At 43.4% G+C, this 27,405-nt stretch overlaps 1 long non-coding RNA gene across 1 annotated transcript in view; it reads right to left on the bottom strand.

Annotated features, from left to right (window-relative positions):
* Nucleotides 1-24,734, bottom strand: part of LOC311523010 — a 37,548-nt gene extending 12,814 nt beyond the window's left edge. Inside the window, exons 1-2 of the long non-coding RNA XR_014712241.1 lie at nt 24,621-24,734; nt 18,831-18,964 (exon numbers count right to left, since the gene is read on the bottom strand). This is a non-coding gene — a long non-coding RNA (uncharacterized lncRNA). The remainder of the gene's footprint in view (nt 1-18,830; nt 18,965-24,620) is intronic.
* Nucleotides 24,735-27,405: the final 2,671 nt, after the last annotated feature.

Genomic DNA, 27,405 nt, shown 5'->3' with positions numbered 1-27,405 from the left:
CCAGGCCTCCAGTTAACCAGCTTGGGAAGTGTTTTCAGTCCCTGCTAAACACACTGATTTTACTGGTTTCAGAGTAACAGCCGTGTTAGTCTGTATTCGCAAAAAGAAAAGGAGTACTTGTGGCACCTTAGAGACTAACCAATTTATTTGAGCATGAGCTTTCGTGAGCTACAGCTCACTTCATCGGATGCATACTGTGGAAATGCATGAGCTGTAGCTCACGAAGCTCATGCTCAAATAAATTGGTTAGTCTCTAAGGTGCCACAAGTCCTCCTTTTCTTTGTACTGATTTTACTGCCATTGTAGTTTATCCAATTTACATTTTATAGGATGTGGAAATAAAGCCATTACAGATTATGGACCAGATCCATGGCCAGCGTAAATCTGGCTCGATGATGCAACCATCCAGCCAATTGCAACTTGTCACCTGAGCAGCGACTAGAAAATAGAGTCAAATTTATCTTTAGTGTAAATCGGGGCAACTCTCCCAACAGAGCTGTGCCCACTTACACTGGGAAGTACCTAATCTGTGTCACTTAGCAGTCACCATCAAAATGTCAGTTTCCACCAACATTGGCTACACTGTGATATCTGAGATACTGCAGGATTTCCCTGGTTTTATAATAGATAATAACTAGGGTATGTCAGGTACCGTGTTGTGGCAATTCTTGGTAAATGCTGGCTTTCAATTTTGGCTACCATATGGACCAGATTCACCCCTAGTACAAAAGGATGCAACTCTCATTGAGCTCAATGGGTATTATATCCAATTATGCGATGGCTGAGATTGTCCCTACATTGTTAATCACACACATTAAGGGCCCAACTTTTTCCATCTCCTAAGCCTCTATTCCGTCTCTCTCTTGTTTTTCCTCTTTTATAAGGGTATTGCAGTGGCAGTATACACCAGAAAATTACCCACATCATTTCTGTCCACCTTTCCCCTCTTTAAGTGGGGTGAAAATTTAACAGCAACTCTTTCATCTCTGTTAAATAACAAAAAACTTAACCATCTCTGTGTGCCTTCCATTGACTCCAGGACTAGCAAGCACATTTGACAATGATTCTGGACACACAGTGCTACACTGCCCAGGTCTGATGACATTGTATAGGCATCATGCACACCTGATCCGAGACAAACTTGTATTTGCTCGCTCTCTCGTCAGCAAACGACGCATCGTAGATTGCAGAAGCTAATGGCGAGAAAATGTAAATCTGACTCTTTTTAATTTTCTCATCAGGTTAGAGGCATGTACATCATAAGGGCCGATTGCCAGAAACTTTAATTGTTACCCTATGATTCCTGCTTCCCTTGTGTGTTAGTGTCACGCTGGAGGGGCTAATAGTGAGAAAAATTGACTGGAGCTCTAGTACACGTTCTTCATTAGGCTAATGGAACATTTCCCCTCTCATTTTCTCCCTAGGGTGGCTGTAGGAGTACAGCCTTATAATTGTTGCTCTTACTATAATTGGAGGTAGTAGGAGTCTATATAATCTCATTGTCTTTCCTATGTGGGGGTAGGTTTAGGACCTATTGACGGTTCCAAGCCAGCAGCTGCAACTCGGTGAGTATTGCATTAGCCTTCCCTCCTAGGAAAGGAAGGCCTGCACAAAGGCTATTATTAACTAGAAAGAACATGAACTCGAGATGTCCCACGGTACCAAGTATTAACATTAGGAATAGCAAATGAAGGTGCTCTTGACCCTTAAGTGTTGGGGGCATTTATTCCCTGAGGTAAAAGCCACCCATTGCAGTTCTGCTAGTTGAGATACAGTTCTCTGCCTTGCTTCGCATCACTGTCAAACCATGATGGTCCAAATTCTTCTGGGGTGTAACTCCCTTGACTTCAGTGGAGTTATATAGCTGGGATTCCTTATGAGACCTCTTTCCACTCAGCTTCCCCAGGTCTCAGTTTGACCCCAGCCTTTGTCATTTAGGTACAGCACTGCTAGGCTAAGTGGATTAGGCTCAAATGCAGGGGGAAATGGGAGAATTCAGGAAATGAGGCCTCCCTTCATGTGTTAATCACTCATGTCAGGCCAGGTCTCTACTACATACATCCAGGTGGGATTTCGCCCATTATTCCCACCTGCTATGTTAGGTTGTATCATATCTAGACGAAATGACTAAGGCCCAGATCCTCAATGGGAGTTAGGTGCCCAAATACTTTTGAGGATCTGGGCCTAAAGCTTTGATTCAGCAAAGCGCTTAAGCCTATGCTGGGCTCCATCCCTATTCAGCAAAGTACTTAAGGACATGCTTAACTTTAAGCACTTGCTTAAGTGCTTTGCTGAACTTGGGCCTAAATCTGTTGCAGATAAATGATGTTCTTTCAAGACTGTTGGGCTTAGCACCTCTGAAAAGTAAAGAAGGGATTGTTAAAGGAACAAATGGGATTTAGGGGCCCAACGCCTGTCGACTTTCAACAGGAAGAGGGCATCTGCCCCTTGTGCCTTTGAAAATCTTCCCCTGAAGCCACTTGTGTCTTGATGTAGAGAGCATCTTCAGGTGCTTTATACACAGATCCGGTGATGCAGCATTATTCCAGTTCCAAATATCTCTACAAAGTCTGATGATATCATCCTTTTTGGCTCCATTACAGGGCCCAATCCTGCCACCCTTGTGCAGGCAAAACTCTCCTTAATGTCAATGAAGGTTTTGCCTGCATGACAACTGCACGATCGAGTCCTTATCAGCACCCATAAAAAGGATGGTACATATAGATAGCATAGATTTTTGGAACGGAAGTGGTGGTTTTGCTTATCTTTTCATTGCACACAGATGAGCTTATTAAAGTAAAGTAGGTCAAGCCCACGCTATAACAATATGATCTGCGTAAAAGGCACGGGAAGGTGTTCTGCATATCAAGACTCCAAACTCTGACCAGCTATTATTCCTTTTTATACACTGTGCCTGACTTTGGGTCAAATCTTGTTCCCAGGGAAAACTCCCATTGACTTCCTAGGAGGCCAGGACTTGGCCCATCATTCTGATTTCAGTAAACGTCGATCTGTGCAACCATTGCTGTATTGGCCACAGCAATGGATATACTGTCTAATCTCATGGGAAAGGGGGTACCTGGGATTATCAACCATTGACAGATGTGCAGATTGGGTATTTTATTGGAGAGACAAAGTCAGCGAGGGAATATCTTTTATTGCAGACATGCTTTTTGAGTTTACACAGAGCTCTTCTTCAGGTGTAAGCTCACAAGCTTGTCTCTTTCACAAACAGAAGTTGGTTCAATAAAATATATTGCCACACCCACCTTGTCTAATATTCTGGGACCCACACGGCTATATCAACACCACATATAGAAAAGGGTATTTTATTATCGTTCTCTTCTCTGCCCATGAGAGAGAATATGTTACCTCTCTAGACTGCTAGAAGAGCCACGTCTCAGGAAGGTGGTGCCATATTTCCAGCAAAGCAGAACTAGCTGTAGATGTCACGGTGCCCTAAGCAAAGGACAATTTTGCTCCTCTGCTCCTTCCAACTATATACTCAAGTGGTGATAATTCACTGTTGTTTATTACACGTCCATCAATTCATGGCCACATACACACAGACACTAAGGTCAAGGGCAAGTATCAAACCCAGGACATACACACACATAGCGTCAGCACCATTACGAGCAAAGAGATGACCATGTGGTATCAGCAGAACAGGGAGAGAGTGTGCAGGCAAGGTGTGGAGAAGTCAAGGGTATATGTTGTGTATATATTTTCAGTCGAAGGTATGTGGGAGGTAAAATACATAGTTGGAAGAGAGACAGTGGTTTGAAACCCAAGGATTTTGTCAGTGCACTTTGGGTTGCTGGGAGCCACCACTGCGTGTTCATTCAAAAGTCAGCCGTGGGAGAAGGACCATTGGTGGTACAAGTGTAGATACTTGCCAGCTGGAGGCAGCTCAGGTCAGGCTTGCTGAAGGCTCAGAGAGGTCCAGGGTGGTAGTGAGATCAGACTGGAAGAACGTTGGACTCCATAGCTTATGAAAAAGAAGCCTGAACTGGGATATGAATAAAACTTTCCAGGGCTCGAAAAGGACAGTGGGCACTGCCAGATGATCAGTACTGGAGTTCATTCATAGGTTTTTAATTGTAAATAATAAATTAAAAGTTTGTTAATTCAGTCTGGAGTGGAGCGGTGGTGAATGGGAATCCTGCAGGGACCTTTGAAGAACACCGACCATACTTATCAGGGGACCCCTGCTCCTGGAGACAGCATCCTTATAACAAAAGAGCAGAGGGAGGGGTTCTCTGAGATAACATGTCCAAGTGAGAAGCTTGGTGGTGGCAGCATGTATCTGAGACCAGGTCATAGGAAACCCAGGGTGGTGACAAGGGGGCAGAGGATTTGGGGAAAATCCCTGCAGAGTGGTACCCTATATACACATTTACTGCATCCATGCCTATGGCTACCACAGCAGTAATGGTACATGAGAACGTGCTGATTTGCTGTCGTCATGTCAGCTCCCAGAATTCTGAAGGGAGGTGGCTCTAAGGCCTGGGCAAAGAATTTACAGGTCTTTTGACAGTAACAGAAAGTAAATGCACACTGAGGCCTCTAAAATACTCCCATAGCTCTAATTCAATCAGGAACTCACTCCTGAGATTTCAGAAACCTGGGGCCTGATTCTCAGCTGGTATAAATCAGTGTTACCCCACTGAGTTCACAGGAGTGATGCAGGCCTGCACCACCTGAAGATCTGGCTCCTTATTTTCTGCGTCATGAGGTGCACCTGTATTTTTCTAGGCATTTTTATTGCTCAGAAAGGACTGAATCGCTTTCATTCTGTGTTAAGTAGAAGTGAACCAATGTATGCAAACTAGATGGAAGTGGTGATCTCTGTAATTATTTTATTTTAGTCAATAAAGCGTGTCTCTGTGTGTGTGTGCATGTTCAAAAGCAGGATGGCAGATTTTATTTCCCCGAGAAGTAGTATCTTACGTGGCTATTTACTCCAGTTTCAGCTCAAACAGTCTATCTAGCAAATCCAGACTCTCACTAGTGAGCTGACTGTATGTTTCAGACAGTCATGCCTTTGGAAAGAAATCTAATATATATATTCTTTTGAATCCAGTAAGACTGATTTTAAAACACGTGGGATTCGTTCGCTTTTGAAAAATTTAATCTCAGTAGGCCCGATCCTCAGCTAGTGTGAATCAACACAGTTCCACTGACATTACTAGAGCAACAAAGATATATACCAGTAGGAGATTTGACCCCAAGAGTAGATTGTCAGGAGCAACTGTCCCCACTCCAGAAATGATATTTCTAACTCAAACGGGTTGGCCTGCTTCATCAGCTGCAGTGTGTCTGGAATGTTGCTATATTCAGGGTTTATGCTAATATTTAGACAACAATATTTACAAAGAGGCCCAGAGAAGGGGACTCTGGAGGCAACAGGCACTTGGGTAGCTCCTTCACTTTGGCTGTAGTAGCAATGGATGAGCAATGACCATTATCTGAAGGCCTTTTATTTGCAGGATGGCTGGTGGCATGCAGCAGCCACAACGAAGTTGCAATGGCTCCACGGAACATTCCTTTGGGGTTTAGGAGCAGCATGGGGCCAGAGCACACAGCCTGAGGCTGCCCCTCCTGCAAATCCTGCAGCCCCCCAAGCCTGGGAGGTGGGGGTGAAGAAACATTTGATACAGTTCTTCATGGGAAATTATTAGTTAAATTGGAGAAGATGGGGATTAATATGAGAATTGAAAGATGGGTAAGGAATGGGTTAAAGGGGAGACTAGGGTGAGTCATACTGAAAGGTGAACTGTCAGGCTGGAGGTTGGTTACTAGTGGAGTTCCTCAGGGATCAGTCTGGGACCAACCTTATTTAACATTTTTATTACTGACCTTGGCACAAAAAGTGGGACTGTGCTAATAAAATCTGCAGATGATACAACATTGAGAGGTATTGCCAATACAGAGGAGGACCAGAATATCATACAAGAAGATCTGGACAATCTTGTAAACTGGAGTAATAGAAATATGATGAAATTTAACAGTGCAAAGTTCAAAGTCATGCATTTAGGGACGAACAACAATATTTTTTGCTATAAGCTGAGGACATATCAGTTGGAAGTGACAGAGAAGAAGAAAGACCAGCGTGTATTGGTTGGTCACAGGATGACGATGAGCCACCAATGTGATGCGGCTGTGAAAAAGGCTAATGCAGTCCTAGGATGCTTCAGGAGAGGTATTTCCAGTAGAAGTGGGAAGTGATATTACCTTATACAAGGCACTGGTGAGACCTCATCTGGAATACTGTGAGCAATTCTGGGGTCTCCCATTTTTTAGAAAGATGAATTCAAACTGGAACAGGTGCTGAGAAGGGCTCCTAGGATGATTTGAGGAACGGAAAACCTGCCTTATGAGAGGAGACTCAAAGAGCTTAGCTTGTTAAGCCTAACCAAAAGAAGGCTGAGGGGAGATGTGATTGCCCTTGTTGTCAGTAACTACCAGTGTGGTGCTCAGCTCTTGTTCGATGATGATAACAGTCGGCTGCGTGCTTGTTCCCGCTGTGTGTTGCTCCAGCTCTGCGCAGATAGATGACACAGTAGACCCTGAGAGAACCACCAAACACCACAGACTCTAGTAAGGTACGAAGGCACCCGGCCAGGTTTATTGTCAAACAAAGCACAATAATAGTTTCCTATAGACTCTACCGGACATACTACGAATATGTGCCCCCGGCAATGGACACAGCTCAGTCAGTGGCGGGACACTCCACTGCCACCTAGGCTGGACGATGATGTGCCCTTCCAGACCTTTTCTTATACAGGTGCAGAACAGATTACTCATCCCTCCTGACATATTGAGGTGCAGCCCCTTTACTCATTAGGGTGCTGCTTCTCCCCTGTTACATGTTGGTTCAAACAAATCTATCCATCATGTTGTCCTTTTGACCCTGTCTTTAAGATGCACCTGCCTGTTCCTTGTTATCTCTGTGGAGGGTTCTGATGCCATCTTGGCAAAAATTCCTCTTATTAGCACTTATGTGTGATGCACCTGCTTCTAGCAGCCCTTTTCTTGCCAACTTCTGTGAGATGGCCTACCTATGGCTCACAGCCCAGCCTTTGCTTAGCAATGCCTGGAAGTACTTTGGTTCAGGCTTCAGGCCTCAGACTGGGCCTCTGATACAAGAGTTTATGTTTCAGGGCCTCATCTTACTACATTCCCCCACTTTTTGTCTTTTTAAGGGGAGGATGTTTACCCTTCATCCTGGAAAAGCATAATGTATGGACTGAGGACAACCTAGTGGGCTAAACACTGTCATGTGGTTATCCCATTTTACCATCCATACACTCATGCCCCATCTGTCGTTCAGTCTGCACATTCCCTTGTACGACTGATAGACAGATTTTATTATCCAATTAATTTTAGTCCCTTATCGTAGGCCTGGGAATGTTAGGCCCGGGACCGGATATAGATGTGCAGGGTTTGTGTATGTGTCAGAGTTGTTAAAAGACATGCAATGGCCTGTTGGTCACCTGAGGGCTTTGTAAGGATAGGATAAATATCCAAAGCAAACAGATATCTAAGTCTATTGATATGATTACATGGCTATATATCAGTATATATGTTTGTTGGTAAATGAAAATATATGAAGGTTAATACTGGATGAGTATATGAGTACATGAATATATATGGAGATATATATGTGGATAACTGCTATGGTTATTCATGGATAGATATGTTATGTGTTATATAGCATACTACCTTAGCTCCTTACTCCTTAAATAATTATTTGGTCGTACCACAGCAGTATTAACTGCCATTTCAATCCCTTTCTTCATTCAACGCTGTAGCTTAGCTTTCTTAGTTTGACATACCATGTAATAGCACATTCCCATGAGGGCAACAACTGTTAGTGCCTGGATTCCCATCAAAATTACGCTAAGGGTTCGGACCACTGGATGTAACGTCACATCTTCTGGAATCGCCCACCATGGTGTTTCCACCTCTTTTTCTACATTTTCTATTTCAGTCAATTGTTGCTGGATCAACTGAGTTATTGGTATCAATGATCCTTTAGTTCTTGCTACCAACTCATGTATATCCAACTGCAAGAGTTTCACTGGGGGGAATAAGTTAATCAATAAATCTTATAAATGTTCATGTGGAGTGATTGTTTCTTTGACAGTATTACCTTTGCTTGTTGGCCAGAAGGCATGGGTTCCTATTTGGATAGTATTGGTGACAGGCACACAGAACCCAGCATCACTTGTAGGGCAAATGTTTCCATTAATAGAAAAATTACGATAACCTATAGCACAGGCCAAGCCCTGGATGCGTATCACCTCCTTAACCAGTTCCTTTTGTACTAATCGAGCCCAACCTTTCCCTGTAGAATTAATGTCAGTTGCGGCATAGCACTCAAACAGCCGTCATCCATTATGTTTAGTGCAACAGGCTTGATTAATTTCTGAGCCAGTTTCAGTGACTAAGCGCACGGAAGGATAATGCTGTACGTATTTCTTATTTACAAATGTTCCCACACTATTTGCACAACATACCTTAACTGGCTCTTGCAGCCATCGAGGGACCGCCATCATGAGGTAAAAAGAAAAGGAGGACTTGTGGCACCTTAGAGACTAACCAATTTATTTGAGCATGAGCTTTCGTGAGCTACAGCTCACTTCATCGGATGCATACTCTTTCCACAGTATGCATCCGATGAAGTGAGCTGTAGCTCACGAAAGCTTATGCTCAAATAAATTGGTTAGTCTCTAAGGTGCCACAAGTCCTCCTTTTCTTTTTGCGAATACAGATGAACACGGCTGTTACTCTGAAACCCATCACGAGGTACACACTTTTGCTGTCCTCTTGGTCCCATTGTGGAACTCTATCAAATTTAGCAAATTGTAAAAAGATTGGTTCGATATGATTAATGGCTTGTTGTTGTACTTGGTTTAAGGTGGCTGTGTGGTCTAATATCCGTGGCCAATTCTGAAGCTGTAATTGCAACAAACTTTGTTGTACTATTTCAATTATTCTACTGCCATGGGCCATGCAAGCAACTGCCAATGAAACATCATTATTTTGTATGCTGTTGATAAGGGACAGAATGGTAAAATTTAAGTGGCTAAATCCTTGAGCAATCATATGCATATTATCAATAGTGATTGCATGCTGGTCCAGTAATAGACTGCTAATACCTCCCCCTGTTTTCACTGCTTTGCCTATTCCACTCACCATAGTGTTTATTTTTAAGTGAAGATTTTCAATATCTGCAGAGTTCCATATGGACATGCCAAGGCTGGAGCCTCTCAATGCTGTTCATAATAAATCCCTTTTGTCCCTATCATGTTGTGGAGCGATTTGAATGTCCTTCCAAAATTGTAATTGCCTTTCTACTTCTGAATTAAACCAACCTTTATAAGGTTTGGGACACTGCCTTGGTATGGTCATACTGCCAAAATTGAGCGTTAGTGGCACATAGATCCATCCTACATTTTCTACCATATATTCCACAGTAGGGTGTAGGAAGATTCCTGAGCTAGGCCATGGCTGCATAGTGGGACATTCATTCCTTGGGGTAGGGTCAGTGTGTGGAGGGATGGGAGGAGGTGGCGTTGGGGCTGGTGTTAGACAGGCCTCAGACTGGGCCTCTGATACAAGAGTTTATGTTTCAGGGCCTCATCTTACTACAGCCCTCTATAAATACATCAAAGGGATCAATACCAGGGCGGGAGAGGAGTTATTTAAGTTAAGTGCCAATGTGGACACAAGAACAAATGGATGATAAACTGGCCATCAACTAGTTTAGGCTTGAAATTAGATGAAGGTTTCTAACCATCAGAGGAGTGAAGTTCTGGAACAGCCTTCCAAGAGGAACAGTGGGGGCAAAAAAACCTAACTGGCTTCAAGGCTGAGCTTGATATGTTTATGGAGGAGGGGATGGTATGATGGGACTGCCTATGCTAGCATGTAGCTGATCTGCTACTGCTAGCAGCAAATATCTCCTCCAATGGCTGGTGATGAGACACTAGATGGGGAGGACTCTGAGTTACTACAGAGAATTCTTTCCCAAATGTCTGCCTGGTGGGTCCTGCCCACATGCTCAAGGTCTAACTGACCACCGAATTTGGGGTTGGGAAGGAATTTCCTCCTGGGTCAGACTGGCAGACACTCTGGGAGTTTTTTTTGCCTTCCTCTGCAATGTGGGGCCTGGGTCACTTGCAGGTTTAAATTAGTGTAAATGGTGGATTGTCTGTAACTTGAAGTCTTTACATCATGTTCTGAGGACTTCAGTAACTCAGCCAGAGGTTAGGGGTCTATTACAGGAGTGGGTGGGTGGGTGAGGATCTGTGGCCTGCAAGGTGCAGAAGGTCAGCCTAGATTACCACGATGGGCCCTGCTGGCTTTAGTCTATGAGAAGCAGAGGTGAGGCTGGGGGCTGAACTTGGGATGGGGGAAGAACGGAGGGGTTGGGGGAGTGAACTGTGATGGGGAGCCTAAACTGATAGGGGGCTACACTGGTGGGATCGGAGCTGGGAGTAGAATTAATTGCTTGGCAGGGGATGAGCAGATGGGGGGGGAAAGCTCCTTCAGTGGGACCAGAATTACCTTAACCAATACATTTGGGAGAGTGGGCAACACTAATTGTCATCACACCCACGTACACTGAGGAATGGGCAGTGGGAGTTCAAAAATCAACAGCAAACTGTTTGATCTGTGTTTTGATTTTTGAACTTCTCCTGCCCCTTCCTCGGTGAGGATAATTAATTAGCCATTAGAACAACCTCTCTAGGGATGTGGTGAATTCTCCATCCCTTGAAGTCTTTCAGTCAAGACTGGATGGCTTTCTTTATGATCTACTGAAACAGAAGTGATGGGCTTGATGCAGTAATTACTGGGGGAGGTTCTAGGAATGTGATAGGGTGCCCACCCCACACAAGACTAGAAGGGGTTAAGATGGGCAGGTGGGCCAATTAACTCCCCAGGCTGCACCTGGAGGGAGAGCCAGGGAGGAGGGATTGATTAAATGAGGCTCAGTGGGACAGGAACGGGAGGGGCCCAGGAGCTGAGAGCAGCAGAGAAGCAGTCTGCAGTCACTCCCTGGGAGAAGTGAGGTGTGTTTAGGGCTCTAGAGATAAGTAGCCTACAGTTACTCCCTGGGAAGAGGGAGGTTGGGCTGGCAAACCCCGGAGAAGGGGGTGAGCCAGAAAGGCTCAGGTGAAAGGCAGCAAGGTATGGGGTAGGGCAGACCTTGGCAGCTGAAGTGAGGGCCCCTGAGCTGGAACCCAAAGAAGAGCGTGGGCCCAAGTTCCCCTCTTAGCCACTGCAGAAGTGGTGCAGACCTAACAGTAGAGAACGGACTTCCTGGGATAGTTTGCCTCAGAAGACTTTGATACCCTGGAAGGGGAGGAATATAGTGACCTGGCCAGAGGGCCAAGTCACAAACAGGAAGCTGCAGCTCCTGGGGTAAGAGCGGCAACAGGGTGACAGCAGAGATAGGTGGCAACACCACCAGAGGAGTGTGTAGCAACTGGAGTGGAGCTAATCCCCAGAGTGGCCAGGAGGAGGGGCCCTTGGTGGTGAGTTAACCCTGTGACAAGGAGGTCAGACTAAATGATCCCTTGTGACCTTACAATGTATGAACTTATAAAATCCAGTCACTCTTTAAAAACAGCTAAATTAAAAAAACAAATGAACCTGATATTTATCTAGTTCTCTGGGAGTCAGCATTACCTGAAGTTTATTAAGATGAACTCTTTCTTTTCCTGTCCTCCTAGTATAATGCACCAAGCAATGTCATACAATCCAGCAGGGCTGTGTGAGTGTCTGTCACTCACTCACTGACTTATTTAGAAAAGTCACTTTGCTAATTGAGAAAAGTTTAATGAATTTTTGTTGTATAAAAAAAGTGATTACTTTATATTACCAATGTGTTCATTTGAGAAATTCATTACATTTTTGTATTGTGTTTTTTATGTAAATAGCTCTGCCAGAATGCATTAGCAAAGAATATAATATGATGGTTCATGTAGTATCTGAAAGGAATAATTGTGTAACTAATCAGTGAAAACAAAGTAAATGTTCCTCTTTAGCTTGTACAATAAAAAAACTGAATTAAAACTAGTCAGGCTCAAAAATGCAAATATGGCATATTTCCACCAACTGGAAAATAAAAAATTAATATGTAGAACCCTTATATAAGATTCAGAATGTCTTGGATCTTTTAATGATATTTTTGTGAGACACTGGTGTGTTTATTGTTCAAGTGCACTTTTAAATAAGGAGTTTTTATAATGCTAGGAAAGATTTCAGCGCTTGTTTGAGCTGATGTTTTTTAAGCTAAAATTATACTGTCAAACAATCTTACTGTGGTCCGTGAATAATATATGTGACTTAATGCAATGGAAGCAGCCAAGCTGGTACATTAGTATCCCTAATGCTAACATGAGATGAAATACCTGGTATGTTCAAAACACCAATGTTTCTAATTTAAACAGAGTAGCTGTCAGTGCAAACCAAGGTTGAGGGTGATCTGGCTGTCGTGATCTCTGCCCTGAGGAGGAGAGGGAGCCCTTGCTGGACAGCTGAGTAGCTGATGGATTGTGAAGTGTTCTGTGCAGGTTTCCATAGGTGGCGGCTGGAGACTATAGAGAATCTTTTCATTACTGCCTTGCTTTTCTCCATGTTGCTGACCCAAGGTTCTCCCATCATTCTGATAGGCCCAACTCATTCCTCAATGCTTCTCTCTGTCCAGGCGCACATGTTGCGGGAGGACGCAAGGGACAGTCTCCCCGTCCCGCTACCATCCTGGTCCTTGCTCTCCCAGTTGCTACTGGACTGAGGAGATTTAGCATGGACAGCAGCTCCACACTCCCCAGAAGGGCAGAAGAAGGCAAGGGCAGCACCATTGCAACTTCCTCTCTCCCCATACTCCCCTAGGCTCCCATATTCTGGCAGTAGAGATGGCCTGGCAAAGAGAAAAGCACATACCTCAAAATGAGGAGGCAGAGGCTGCTCCCAAAGTGCTCCTCAGGCACAGTGCTTCTGGGCGTGGCTGCGAATAAACAGCCCCTCCTCACCCTGTCCTGAGCAATGGCCTCAATCTAGAATCTTTCCTACCTAATTAAGGGAAAGATTGTGTCCAGCCCTGTGTGAGTGAAGAGGGTTCCCTGAGTTAAAGGACGATGTGAGACAAATATCACTGGTTCAGATGAACCGGCTTAAAAACTGATTAGAGATATGGGGGAAATTTCCCCAGAGTCGGCTAAGCCTTGGTGTACCGGATGATAGGGGGATGGATAACTCATAATTGCCCTGGTCTTTTCATTCCCTCTGAAGCACCTGCCGCTGTCAGAATACTAGGCTAGATGGACCGTTGGTCTGGCCCAGTCTGACCATTCTTATCATCTAATGTAACCCAGCCTGGAGCTATTTGCTGATTGTCACAGGACTCCAGAGATAAATACAGCAGAAGTAATGGGAAACACAAATTGGTAGATTCAGCTAGATGGAAAACAAGTGATGCTTGTGTGCAAAGACCAAGAGGCAGATCCTATGTGAAAAAAGTGAGGAAGCATTATTCATAAATACTAAATATAATAATTAATACCTACCCCTTAAAAGAGCCCACGCATCAGAAGAAGGGGCTTATGGTGCAAAAAATTTGATGTTTCCACTTGCAAGTTCATGGAAACTGTCCTAAGAAGCAGCATGGTCTAGTGAGCTGAGCATGGGATTAGGCAGCAGGAACCCCTGTGCTCTAAACCTGGCTCTGCCACTGACTTGTGGCATTGCCTTGGGCAAGTTACATAACATCTTTGTGACTCAGTTTTCCTTGCTGCAAAATGAGGATTCCAATGCTGACCTTCTCCATAGGGAAATGGAGAGAATGAATTAATGGCTGCACAGTATTTTTAAGATATTAAATGCTGAATATTATTATATGTAATGACATGTTGGCAGGCAACTCTCTATGGACTACGCAACACAGAAAGGTCCCTAAATGTGTTTGCTGGGGTGACACCTGGTCAGATGGACCAATTACATGTGGAGAAACCAGAGGCATGCACTTTTAACCTGATTACCCATTAGAGTGACCTCCTTGTTAATAGTAACGTCCCACAGTAGTCATTCCAATATGAAAACCAGGCAAACTTTCCACAAAAGTGGATGCTTATAGACCTATTGTCCTCATGTCCTGTCCAGGTAAAATTATGGAGAGAATGGTGAAAGAAAGATTATTTTCCAAACAGGCACCAATGGCATTATAGATAAGGTGCAGAGTGGTTTTAGGAGAGTAAGATGCTCCGTTGATCACATGGCTAAATTAGAAATGGCAATACAATCAAAGGATAAGGCACAATGGTTTCATGATAGCGGTCTTTCTACATATTGAAAAGGCATATGACAAGCTATGGAGGGAAGGTTTATTGTACAAAGTGCACTAGGGATGGGGGAAGAAGGTATGGGTTTATTGGAGACTTTTTGAATAAAAGAACCGTGCAGGTCAGAGTTGGGGAAAGTATGTTGACTACCTTTACTGTTAAAAATGGTACACAACATGTTGTTAGCTCAAAGTTATTTAATATTATGATAAACGATCTCCCAAAACAAGTGCCAGAGTAGAAGTCACTCTATTTGCAGATGATTGTGCTTTACAAAACAGAAAGTTACAAAGGAATGTAAACTATACCTATATGGAGAACAAATAGATATAGTTAAAAGGTTTAAATTCCTAGGGATAAGGTTTCTACTAAATTACTTTGGAAAGATCATATAGAGGAGTGGTTCTCAACCTATTTACCACTGGGGGCTGCATAGGCAGCTTTATGTGGGCCACATCCACACCATATATATACTACCTGTATGGCCCTGAGGATGTCACATCGGCTGCAATTGTGTGCTGATTGGGCCACAAGCGGGCCATGGGTTGAGAACCATTGATATAGACCATGTTAAAGATAAATGTACAGGAAGGATTAATCTGCTTAAGAGTTTTGCTGGGACTAATTTGGGGGGGCAGATAAGAAAACACTGATGGTATCCAGAGCCTTAATCAGACTGGTTATTGACTATGGCTGCCAAACTTTTGGGTCAGCATGAAAATCAGAAGATAAAAAATTAGATTAAATACAAGCCCAGGCACTATGAATTGCTCACAGTGCATTTATTATAACACCTATATGCGTGCTATAAATACACTATGAAATTCTGGGCCAAAGTTAATGGGAATTGTAATAGTGAAAGCACCAAACAAATGTATGAAGATTGTTAGGAATTTGATAGGTGAACTGTTAGAATGTGTTAGAACTCCACATGCCATTCGAGTTAAAGGGTGGCTGCATAAGCAAGCTGAAAGACAAGAAAAAGCTAAATGACATCAACTTTTAGTAATGGGAAAATCAGTTATGGATGGTAAGTGGCATGTCCAAATGTGGATTTATATTTATTTTATAAACTTATGCGTAAAAAAGAGACAGTAGGTATTAAAAATTGTGTACCTGTATATGGATGAAAAGTGGAGTTGGTTTTGTCAAATATAGACAGATAAGTCCAAAAAAGAAAAAACAGGAAGAGAAATTTGGAATCAGTATATCTAAAAGAATTTCTGATTTTGTAGCTATCATGAGAGCCGAACTACAGTAGTTGCAATTATGCTACAATAGCACTAAATTAGATCTGTGACGTACAACCCTGCAGTGTTGATGATTTTTGAAAATTAAATCTCGGGCGCTATAGTGATAAAGGTATTTCCATCTGTAGAAATGACTTAATCACTTAAATTATATTTCTGATTGCAGTGAGTAGAGGTGGGGTACACATAGCATTGGCTTGGATCCAAGTGCATATTGGGATAACAGGGAATGAAGTGGCAGACAAAGCAGCTTAAAAACACCATAAGAAATGGAAGGAGTCGCATAAAAATACCCTCGAGTAAACAGCAATTCAAAAGCCTAGTACAGGAAAATTAAAAGAGGAATGGCAAACTTGAACTAATGACAAAAGAGAACAGGAGGACTTGTGGCACCTTAGACTAACAAATTTATTTGAGCATAAGCTTTCGTGAGCTACAGCTCACTTCATCGGATGCGCATCCGATGAAGTGAGCTGTAGCTCACGAAAGCTTATGCTCAAATAAATTGGTTAGTCTCTAAGGTGCCACAAGTCCTCCTTTTCTTTCTGTGAATACAGACTAACACGGCTGCTACTCTAAAAGAGAAAAGGGGTTTTTTTTAAATTGTGCCCTAGAATTAAGGACAATGACATACTTCAGGGCCTGGATAGGACTAATGGAGTGACTTTGTTGAGAATACTAACTGGCCATTGTGGATTAAACAAAAATCTCTCTTGAATAAATAGACACACAGATGGCCTGTGCACTCTTTAAGGTAGAAGAAACAATGGACCACCTTTTATGGGTATGTACAGGCATTGATAAAGAGAGGGAAAAGCTTTCTGAGGAATGCAGTAACCATCTGAAGGTAACAGAAGTTACATTATGGTTGTTAGTAAAAAATATTAGGGAAATGGGGTAGTACAAAAGCATTATTACAGTACCTGAACGAGACAGAGCAGAGTGAGAGAATATGAACCACTAGGTCTCAAGGAATTATAGTTGATTGCGCCTACAGGCTATTCAGTCAAGTCTGCTTCGCCATTTAAAACAAAAAGAAAAAGAAAGGGGCTGAAGGAAAAGGAGGCTGCAGTCACTCCTTGGGAGAAGGGAGGCCATCAGGGACAAGGAGGTAGTCCAGGGGGAAGAGTAAGCCCTGAGATCCTGCACTGGAGTAAGGAAGGAGTCTAGTAAAAGGATAGGAAGGGTGAAGTGGCCACAGGCAGTGGCGTAAGCTTCAGTGGTAAACCCAGAAACAGGCAAGAAGATAGAGGCTGGGTAGGAAGGAGACCAGGGAAATAGCTACAGGGATAGGTCTGAGCCAGAGGCCACGTGCTGTGGGAATCTGGGGGGGTCAAGTGCCCCTCCAGATTGGCCTGCCAGGTGCGGGGAGGGAGAGGGGCTCTCTCTTTCGCTCCCTGTGTCTCCCCTCCGCCCCCCAGCACGTTTGGCCACTCTCCCTGGCAGCTGGACAGGGAGTGGGACGGAGCCTCTTCTGCCTGAGGGAACCTGGCTGGGAGGCAGCAGTGGCCCACTCCCTATCCAGGCTCTGCTGCTGGGGATAGAGGCCACGCATGTGGGATGGGAGAGGGCCTCCGGCTCACTCGGCCCCTGTCCCTGGCAGCCAAGCCCACTGACTCCCAGCCAGGCTCTCCGAAGCAGAAGTGGCTCTGTCCCCTCCTTGCCTGGCTGACAGGGAAAGCGGCCAAATGTGCTGGGGGAGGCGCAGGGAGAAAAGGACAGAGCCCTTCCTCTTCCCCTCCCCCCCCCACCCGCAGGTAACGTGGGGCGGGGAGAGCATGGCGGCCCTGGGTATGGCGCAGTGCGGGGGGTCACTGGGCAGAGGACATGTGGGGCAATCATGTGTCCTCCCCTTTAGACTATGTCCCACACAGTATGGGAAGGAACCAGTTGTTTATGGCCTGAGCAGACCTGGATTGCTGGTTGTACATCCCTGGGCTCAGGTTTCCATGCCAGCCACTGGTGTAGGGGCATAGACCCTCGAGCTGGGGCTGAACTCCATCTGGAGATGGCATTTGGACAGTGGTTCCGTTTGGCTTTGTAACCCTAGAAGAGGTGGATTAAATGGTGACCTAGCCAGAGACCAAGTTACCAGAAGAAAGATTCTCACCAAGCAAGCAGCAAGGAGGCACCTGATGCAGTGAGAGATACATTGCCAGATCTAGATGCAAGGAGACGCACCAGTAGTGAGCAGCAACCCCATTACACAGACCCTATAAGATCTCTTGAGTTGGGAACCCAAAATCAGATTCAAGGGGTTTGGAGAGGATGGGGGATATAAGATACAATTAAATATTTATGGTGGTGATTTTACATTCCAACACTTACATTTATTCTCATCCAATTCCTGCTAAGTGAGTTGGTCTCCAGATAACCCCCTCGGTTGTCCAATACCCAAGATGTCCATTTCCCCAGAAATACACTCTGTTCTGCAGAAATGGGAGTATAATAATTGTGCTGAATTACACACTGGCCTTGGGTGAGTCACAGTCTCTCTGAGAACTCAGGTTTCATCATCTGTAAAATGGGGGCCATGATGCTCACCCAGCTTTTATAAAGTATTTGGCGATCTACAGAAGATAGGTGGTATATAAGTGCTATGGGTTATTATAACAGTATTACATATTTCTGACTAGTGTATATAAACACTGTTGGCTCTAGTCTTCAAATCTATCAGCTGGTGTTTGCTCAATTACCTAAATTCAATGCCAACTTATACCCTATGCAAAAGGGAAGACAGGCAGCATTGCATTTGTTCCTGCACGTTCATTCCCTTAGGATGATGAAAGGGCATCATTCAAACGTGCATTAACTCCCTTTCACCACAAGAGTGTGTTTTACAATACAGTGTGGGGAAAATGTTAGCAATTGACTGGAAGTCTGATCGCACCTTTTCACGTAGGCCTCTGTTTTAATCGGTTTCTTTTCATTTAGGCCCTTATTCAGGAAGTATGATGGGACTACACTTAAGGTTCAAGTTAAGCACATTCTTAAATATGTTGCTGAACCAGGATTCTAATAATTAGTGATGAGAGAGAATTCAGTATTAATATGCAGCCAGAAGTTTAAATGCTTATTCTAACTTTAATCAAACTTCCAGTCTTGTACTTCATTCCCTATTCTCCAACAAGCACTTCCTCTCTCCTCACGGGGGAACCCCCATCTTGACCCTGCCACCCTCCCTTGCCCCCCAATGGGATACCATCATCTCTTTTGCCTTACACCTTACCTCTGCCCTTTTTGTAACCCGATCAGCTTCTCCCATCTTGAAGGATCTTTGGTGGGGTTCAGGTGGCTCTTCACCATGCCATGTGTAATTCCACCTGAAGTTCAGTGAGCATTTGATGTAACTCGGATTGCCACCTGAAATTCAAAGCATGTAAGTCTTAAAATGCAGAAATCTGTGGCCCAGGGTTGATAACAGCTGGACTCCACAAAAGATTGTAACATGAGGTGGGAATACAAGCAGTGCATTGTGTATGCAGGTGTGGGGGAACAGAGATGGTCTAGTAAGGGTGGGAGTTTATTCAGGGTCTCTGGGAGATGGCTGATTTTTGAGGATTCTCAGTAGATAGAGTTATTATTGATCCTATAATCGCACTTAGAAGCTTCAACAGAGATTGAAGCCTGTTGTGGTAGGTGCTGTACGTAACACAGAGAAAAGACAGTCCCTGCCCCAAATAACTTACAGGCTAAATAGACAAAGGAAGCATTATTATCCCCACTTTTTAGAGGGAGAACTGAGGCACAGAAAGACTAAGGCCCAGATCTTTGAAATCAGTGGGAGTTAGGTATCCCACTAATCCTTGGAGGTATTTAAGCACCTAAGTAACTCATCCAAGTTCACACAGGAAGTCCATGGCAGAGCCAGGAACCAAACCCACAGCTCTGGCCCAGTGCCTTAACCACAAGTCCATTCTTCCTCACTGAAAGGGCATAAGTGCAAGCTGGAGGCTACTGCGAAGAAAGTTGGAAATGTGGTAGAACTTACCTGAAGGGTTTTTTAATGAATCATTTCCTCAGCACTTACAGGATTTTGGCAGTGTACAAAGAGTCAAACAGGATCTTATGTTACCAGAATTAATTCACTATCTTTATAGGTAATGGGCTACCTTGGGTTTTCAAGTTCCATCTATGCTACTCCATACAGAAAGGAAATCTAGATTAACACTTCCTCTTAGTTGCAGAAAGACTAATCACTTATTCACATCTAGAATAGATCTCTATTTCACTGAAAAACAAAAGATCAGACTATCAGCAGTTCCTGTTTTGTTGCATTGCCATAGAAACAAAATAGGGGCATACCCCCAAACAGATCACATACATATTGTCTAGGTCTTCAGCTTTCCTTTGTTTCTCTCACTTCCTCTGTCCATTTCCCTTTTGAGATAATATCTATGTAATTTTTAAAATTAATGTAACAAAGAAAAAGAGAAAATGTGTGAAACAAGGGAAAAGATGTTGAATCTGACTCTTCTCCAGTGTTGGGGTATTTTATCAAATTCAAGCTCCATAAGTAAATACTGGAACAAATATTTGTTCTAAAGGCGGTGATAACATACAAACCTGCCCACTGTACATCTTTCTTTAAGAAAGTGTTTTGCTCCATTGAGGTAGTGATAATCTCTGCATTTGTTATTGTTCAGTTTTATTAAAGGGACTAGTCAAATAATTTGGACCAAAAATAGAGAGACTAATATACAGATGTTATGATCTTGTGTCTAGATCCTCTAAAGCATTTAGGTACCTAATTCCCATTGATTTCAATGGGAATTAGGTGTTTAAATACCTCTGAGGATCTGGGCCTTGGTCCCTGATCCTCCAAACATTTATGCATCTCCATAGCTTTAAGCACATGAGTAGCCCAATGCTACTCATGTGGTTAAAGTTAAGCATGTGTGTATTTTCACGATGGGAACCAAGCCAGTGGGGGAAGAGTTTATCTTCAAGGATTTTGCAAACAAAGGCGAAAGTTATAGCTCTGTCCTTTTTTCATCTTCACAAAGTCTTTAATATTTTAAAGAGAACAGCAGCATTCATAACAAAAGGCCCATGCTCAAGTCAGACCAGGGTCCACGCAACCTCATGTCAATGGAACATAAAATGTCCCACAACTATTACCCACTACTACTAAACTGCCGAGACACATTAGTCATAGATGAGCATCAAAAGGCTCAAAGATTTAGTTCAGATCAATCTATAATCAGAGCTGGGCTAGGAACAAGATGAAAAATTTATGAATATTTTGACATTTCTTTTTTCTTATCAACATTTCAACTTTCATGATCACTGGTCAAAATGTTGAAGCTGTTTTCATAGTTTTGGAGGCTTATCTAACTCTCTTGCCTGCCATCTATCCAGCCCAGTTGTGATAGACTGGGATAGGACATTTGGGTTCTAGTCCAGGCCCTTACATAGGACCTCAGGCAAAGCTCTTCCTGTGTGTTTCTTCACTAATCTTTTGTTTATTTAGATTGTAAGCTTTTGGGGGGCAGGGACTGTCTCTCATTCTGTCTGTACAATATCTAGCACAATGGGGCACTGACCTCAGTTGGGGTCTCAATACATTTCTGTAATAAAATAGTAATCATCAGACAACCCTACCCACCAACAAGTCCCATGTTCAAGCTTCGTACACTCCTTGCCTCTTTTAGGGGCAGCAGGATCCTTGAAAGTCACTCCACCTGTTTCCTGGTATGTCCAAGGGCAGGTAGAAGTGACAGGACCTTACCCAGAGGCAGCTCAGCCTGGAGACACAAGCCAGCAGCCACTATCATTCGTTTATAAATGCGGCACCACTCTCTGGCCTCCCCTTGATCTGTCCCCCTAGTGCTTAGTGTGTCTCTGGGAATCCCCAGAGCAGCGAAACCTCTTCCCTTTTATAACTTTTCCACAATAGCTGCTAATTTTGCAAAGAAGGAAGAGTCTGGTCTCTGCCCCTCTGAGACTCCATAAGTAATATTTGCCTGTTAGGACACAGATAATCAGCTGTTGAACTTCAGGTGTAAGCTGATCACCATAGAGGTCAAGAAAGAACCTATCCTCTTGGACAGCACTGCACCATGTACTGAGTCAGTTGGGGGATCTTGGCCTTCCTTTTGTCCCAGCCTTTGAGTGGTTAAAGAAGCCTTGGATTTCTGGTGTGGGTTGGAAGAGAAGAGCTGGCACAGATTCAGAATATTCTATTACAGAGGGGCTTTATTCACAAATATTTACCTGCTTGCCCAAAGACAGCAGAAGCAGCAGTAAAGCTCCAAGTTCAAGATCTTTGACCAAACTGTTTCTCTGTCCCCAACACACAATGGGGTCAGCTCTGGCATGTGTCTGTCTTACACCTTTTTCTAGCACCCTAAATTCACTTTGTGTTAAATGAGTCTCTACTCAGCTCAGTGCCAAGCCATCTGGGGGCTCCCTGGTCCAACAAAGGGAAGCCAATATAACCTCCTGGATTTGCAAGGCACTTCTGCTTTTTAAAAGCAAAGGTTTCAGTGCAGTACTGATAATGTAAAAACCTCACCCAAGAAGCTTTTAATGGCACTGGGTGTGGCTGCTTTAGCTTGTTTCCTTCTTATCCCATCTCAGATCTTTTACTGCAATAAATCAATTTTGCCATAATGCTCTGAATCATTTCACGCTGGTTAGTGCCAGAGGCAGGATACTGGGTGATTTAATGCTGTACAGCAAATCCTATATTCGCCTTGCACGCAGACAGTACATTGAAAAGAGAACAACTTCAATGCCCAGCAGAAAGACTGTATGAGCCCCTGTTTCTTTCAATTCACAGTGAACATGCATGCTGCATAACAGACTAATAAAAGCTCTGAAATGACACTCAGCCACTATGGAGTTTACAGTGTTAATAACAGCTAACTCCACAGAATGGACTCAGTTGAAGGATCTGGATTCAGAGCTGAATTTTCCTGTGTCCAGTGATATTTGGATTCAGGATTCCAGTCTGGACCCATCTGAGAGCTTGATCTGAACTGCCAAGTATGGAGATGGGTGCAAATCTGAACTCTCCCAAGTTCAGGGTGGTTTGAATGCAGGGTTCTAGTTCGGGCCCCCCTGTAACTTTATGTTTGCAAACAAAGACAAACATGTTGGAAGTTGCCATTTGTAGATGCACATTACCCTCAGGTCCACTTCTGCAGGTGCAATCAGTTCAGATGTAAAAACAGTGGGTGTGCAAAATCAGAAGGAAAAGCTAAACATTTGCTTCTAAATGTTCTTACACCCTTCCAATAAAGCTTCCAAAAGTAAAATGATACATTGCTCATTTGAAATGCCTGGCTCTTTCTCAATCCTGAAGGTTTCAAATCTGCTGTCTCCTGTGCAAAGCATATATTTCAGATTATGTATAAGGTCCTAGCCAGAGCTCTAGATGCATGTATTTCCCAAATATAAATTGGATCAACTCTCCACCTGCTCATCCACTCAAATGACTTTGCTTCACTTTTCTTATGCATGTAAGTAAAATTAAGTACTATATATGTTCTGTTGAACTGTTCAAGCATGGAACATATTCAGATACTGCCTGACTATCACATATCTGCTAGTAATGTTGAGCATCGTGTCATCAGTGCAGTGCTGGTTTCCATGGCTATCCATCTATCTTTCCTGTGCCTCTCCAGCTTGTTATGAGACACAAAATGCTCAGAGTGCTGCTTTCAAGTAAAAGAGGGCTTGCAGAGCTTTATAGTTAATCTCCCACAGTTCTGTTCTAAAGGATTTGGCCACTAACATGGGCATTTAGAATCTATTTTGTACGCGACTTTGCAATTTTAATCTGTTGCTTTTCTCAGTTACTATTACATTATTTTTTTTTTTACTTAACTCTTGAGTTAACATTATGGTTTACTTGTAAGCAACATATGGTTTGCTTTCTCCATTTGTGCCTTAGCATCGTTCATTCAAAAATATGCTGTAATTAAAAACAAGGCAAAGGAAAAAGACTATAACAAGGTATCCTCACAAGTCCCAACAGATACTAATTAATAAACTCAAATAGAGTATATGATTACAAATAAATACAGGAGCCTAGAATTAGCTGATGTGAACAGGCCCCCAAATTTGTTGAAGATGTGTTCCTTAGGCTTTTGGTACTACACACATCAAGCTTATCAGAAAGCTTTTGTTCTTGTCATACTGCAATCATAGAATATCAGGGTTGGAAGGGACCTCAGGAGGTCATCCAGTCCAACCCCCTGCTCAAAGCAGGACCAATCCCCAATTTTTGCCAGGGATCCCTAAATGGCCCCCTCAAGGATTGAACTCACAACCCTGGGTTTAGCAGGCCAATGCTCAAACCACAGAGCTATCCCTCCCCCCAATGTTTTGTCTGACCCAAAAGATTTCAATACTTTGGCAATGAACCGTGGATTTGGCCCTGTGTAAATGGGGATTGTCACCTGTACAATAACTATAACAAGTAAGTCCCCTTCTATGTACAATCTTACCGACTGTACCCATTTAAAAGAGATTATTCCTTTAAACTGCTTTCAAACTTAGATCTGCATTTCACAGGAGCACTCCAATATGAATTTTAGGTCTACAACTAGCCAATATTCAGCTTAGTTGTACCATTATGTGATTTATTTTACCCCTGTGTCTTTCCAGATGAAAATCTAATTCCCCGCTTTCTACAGTATATGGCCCAGGACTGAAGAGTAAATTAAGGACTTTTGGTAAAATTTTTATTTGTAAAAGTGGAGACTGCATCACTTCTAACTGCAAAAGAACCTGTGTGTTTACAAGCACACACAGAGATTTTTCTCGCAGACTGAATAGCATATAGACACATACACGCAAAGAGAAAGTGAGAGAGAAGGAAGAGCTACACTGCAATTTTATAGCATTGGAGCCTGAGTCATCTTTGAGGCCTTGTCTACACTAAAGGGAAAAGTCGATCTAAGCTACACAATTTGAGTTATGGGAATAGCGTAACTCAAATCGATGTAGCTTAGATCAACTTCCTGCGGGGTCCACACTACGCGACATTGATCCTCTCCCATTGACTCACCTTACTCTTCTCAATCAGGTGGAGTACAGGAGTTGACAGGAGAGCCATTGGTGGTAAACTTAAATCGACCGCTGATGCATCAGTCGCCGCAGCGTTGATGCTCCAGTACATGTAGACAAGCCCTGGCAGAAGCCAGCTGCAGGTGTTTTGTTACAATGCAGACATACCCTAAGGGAGAGAGGAAAATAGGATAAAACCCACTAAGTTACTAGAAAGAACTTTTCTGCATCTAAAAGTGTTATAACCGTAAGCACCAGTCCTGCAACTTCCAATGCATGGGCACCCACACACAGCCCCACTGACTTTATGGAGCAGCCAGATGGCTGCAGCAGTCCATCCCCACATTGCCAGTTCCACAATCAGGGCCTTAAGGCTCAGATGGTCAAAGGTAGTTAGGCACCTAACTCACATTGATTTCAATGGCTGAGGATCTGGGCCTGATGTCCAAGAGCTGAGACTCCCCTTTCCAATGCTAAACTGTGTGAGTCATAGCCGGGGGAGTTGTGAGATACCAGACTTTAACAAGCGATTCTGCCCGGAATAGTGCTGGTGGGGGAAAATGGTCACGGATCTGCTCCCCGTGTCCATTCCAAGTCACGATTTCTGTCTTTACTGATTAAAAGTGAGTTGGTTCTAGCTCTCCTTGTGCTCTCTAACCATAGTTATTTACTAAGTTTCAATGACAAGCCTAAACTGTTACATCTTTGCAACCTCTTTTAAGGCAGAGGGCTTACACAGCTGTCACTGAGGGCCTAGTTTGGCCTGCAGAACCTTTATTAGTGGTGGTTAGAGCTGGTCAAAAAACAAGAACAAATGTTGGCAAAAGGGTTGAAGACAGTTTTCATCCTGCCAGTTTCTGAAACAAGCTGATTTTGTTTGTCTTCTATGAAAATTTCAGCTTGTTTGATTTTTGTGCTATTTACATATTTTTCTCCTGGCACTTTAGCGTACTGCAGGCTGGGGGCACCTGGGCTGATCAGCTCTAACTCTGTTCTGCCGTCCTCTTTCCCCAAGACAACAGGTGGCTTTAGAGTGCCTATTGAACAGGCACTGCTCCTTCTACTAGCCTTCAGTGGGGCTGACCCTGCTTCCACTAGATCTGAAATTGGCCAGTAACTCCATCCTGGTAGTAAATGTTTTCAAACACAAGGTGATGGACTGCCTTCAAATGTTTAGAATTCTATTGCACTAACCTGTATTACATCAGAGAGGCATGTGGCCAGAGAGCTGGACTAAGTCAGGAAACCTAGGGTCTAATCGCAGCTCTGTCACACTCCTGCTGTGTGAACTTTGGCAAGTATTCTCTCTGTTTTCAGTCCCACCCTTGTCGAGTCTGTTTAGACAACAAGCTCATGAGGGCAGGGACTGTCTCTTCACTGTGAGTTGGTACAGTGTCTAGATCTTTGTCTTTTGCAAAAGTAATATGAAAACTGTGTGACTGACTAATCTCTCTTGCATTGTGCACTTTTTAAAAAATATTCTTGTCCTGAGAAATTTTACATGACTTCCACTGAAACCCGGCAGCTTTCTCTTTTCCTTTCTTTTCTACAATTCCCATTGCCAGAGTAACTAGTATTATGTACTGCTACAAGTGAAGTAATTCAAACAGAACTGCAGGATTACGAGGGGCACGTGTGGAATGCAATGCAATGTTATTTCAGCTAGTCTCTTTTCTTAATGTTGCCTATATGCGTTTTTAGAAAGGGAGAGGGATGGTCATCTAATCAAAGCACAGAATAACAGAAACTAGTGCAACAGGCTTCTAGACCATATAAGGGGTCCACTTTCCAATGTGGCTTCTATAAGAATGGCACACATTACAAAATCTTCCTGTCCTCCTCCATAGCACAATGCATCACAGGTGCTGACTCCGTGGGAGGAGAGCACAACATGGCTGTCTCAGGAGCAAACGGTGGAAGCGTGAAGACTGTTTCACACAGAGATCCAAAGGAAGGACATGAAAATGAAGTCGGATACAGAAGTGGATTGGAGACTGTTCTGCTCAACATTTCATCTGGATTGCAATGAAAGTAGGATACATCAATCAATTTTTTTAAAATGGACCTCCACGGTCTTGCTGTCTGGTGTGGCTCATGACCGTGAGTGCCAACCTCAGGTCAGAGACCCCACACTGGCTGTATGTTCGAAAAATTGGATTTCACCAACCCATCAACAAGTGTGAATGCTTAAAACACTGTAACAGTTTTACCATGGAGTCACAGTCCCCATGGGCATTCCAGTCTCTTGCCACCCGGGCAAGCCAGCCTTTGTGACAGTTGGTTGTTGTACACCAAAGAACACAAAATATTCAGTTTCTTTCCAGTCCCAAGAGAACAATCACTTGTCTCAGGTCAATTTGTACCTCAGTCTCTCGCCAAAGGCCACATTTGTAGCCAATCCTGTAATAAATTACTTCATTTGTGTGTGTGTGTGTGTGTGTGTGTATTATATATAGTTTGCCTGCTTTAACCTTGTAATAACTCTCGTTTCTTTTTCCTAGTTAATAAATCTTTGGTTAGTCTTTGGTTTTAAAAGGTGATACAATTGTAATACTCGGCCAGCTCTGAATGTTTTTTAGGGCTAACCCAGGTTGACCCTGGGGATCTCTGCTTCTGTTTAGTAGCTCTGTCTCCATGAGAGCCCAAACAGCAAAAGAGATGAAAAATTTTCTTGTCAGCCATTTTTATTTCCTGCTTCCGCAATTCAAGCTGATGGGACAAGCCCTTTTGCAAGAAGCCTCTTCGTGGTATAAGGGGGCAATTAGAGTCTTTGCATTGTGATATTC

This window comes from Lepidochelys olivacea (assembly GCF_965140295.1).
Source record: "Lepidochelys olivacea isolate rLepOli2 genome assembly, chromosome: 6".
Taxonomy (NCBI): domain Eukaryota; kingdom Metazoa; phylum Chordata; order Testudines; family Cheloniidae; genus Lepidochelys; species Lepidochelys olivacea.
Note: the sequence above shows the minus strand (reverse complement) of the source record. Positions and strands in the feature narration are given on the sequence as shown.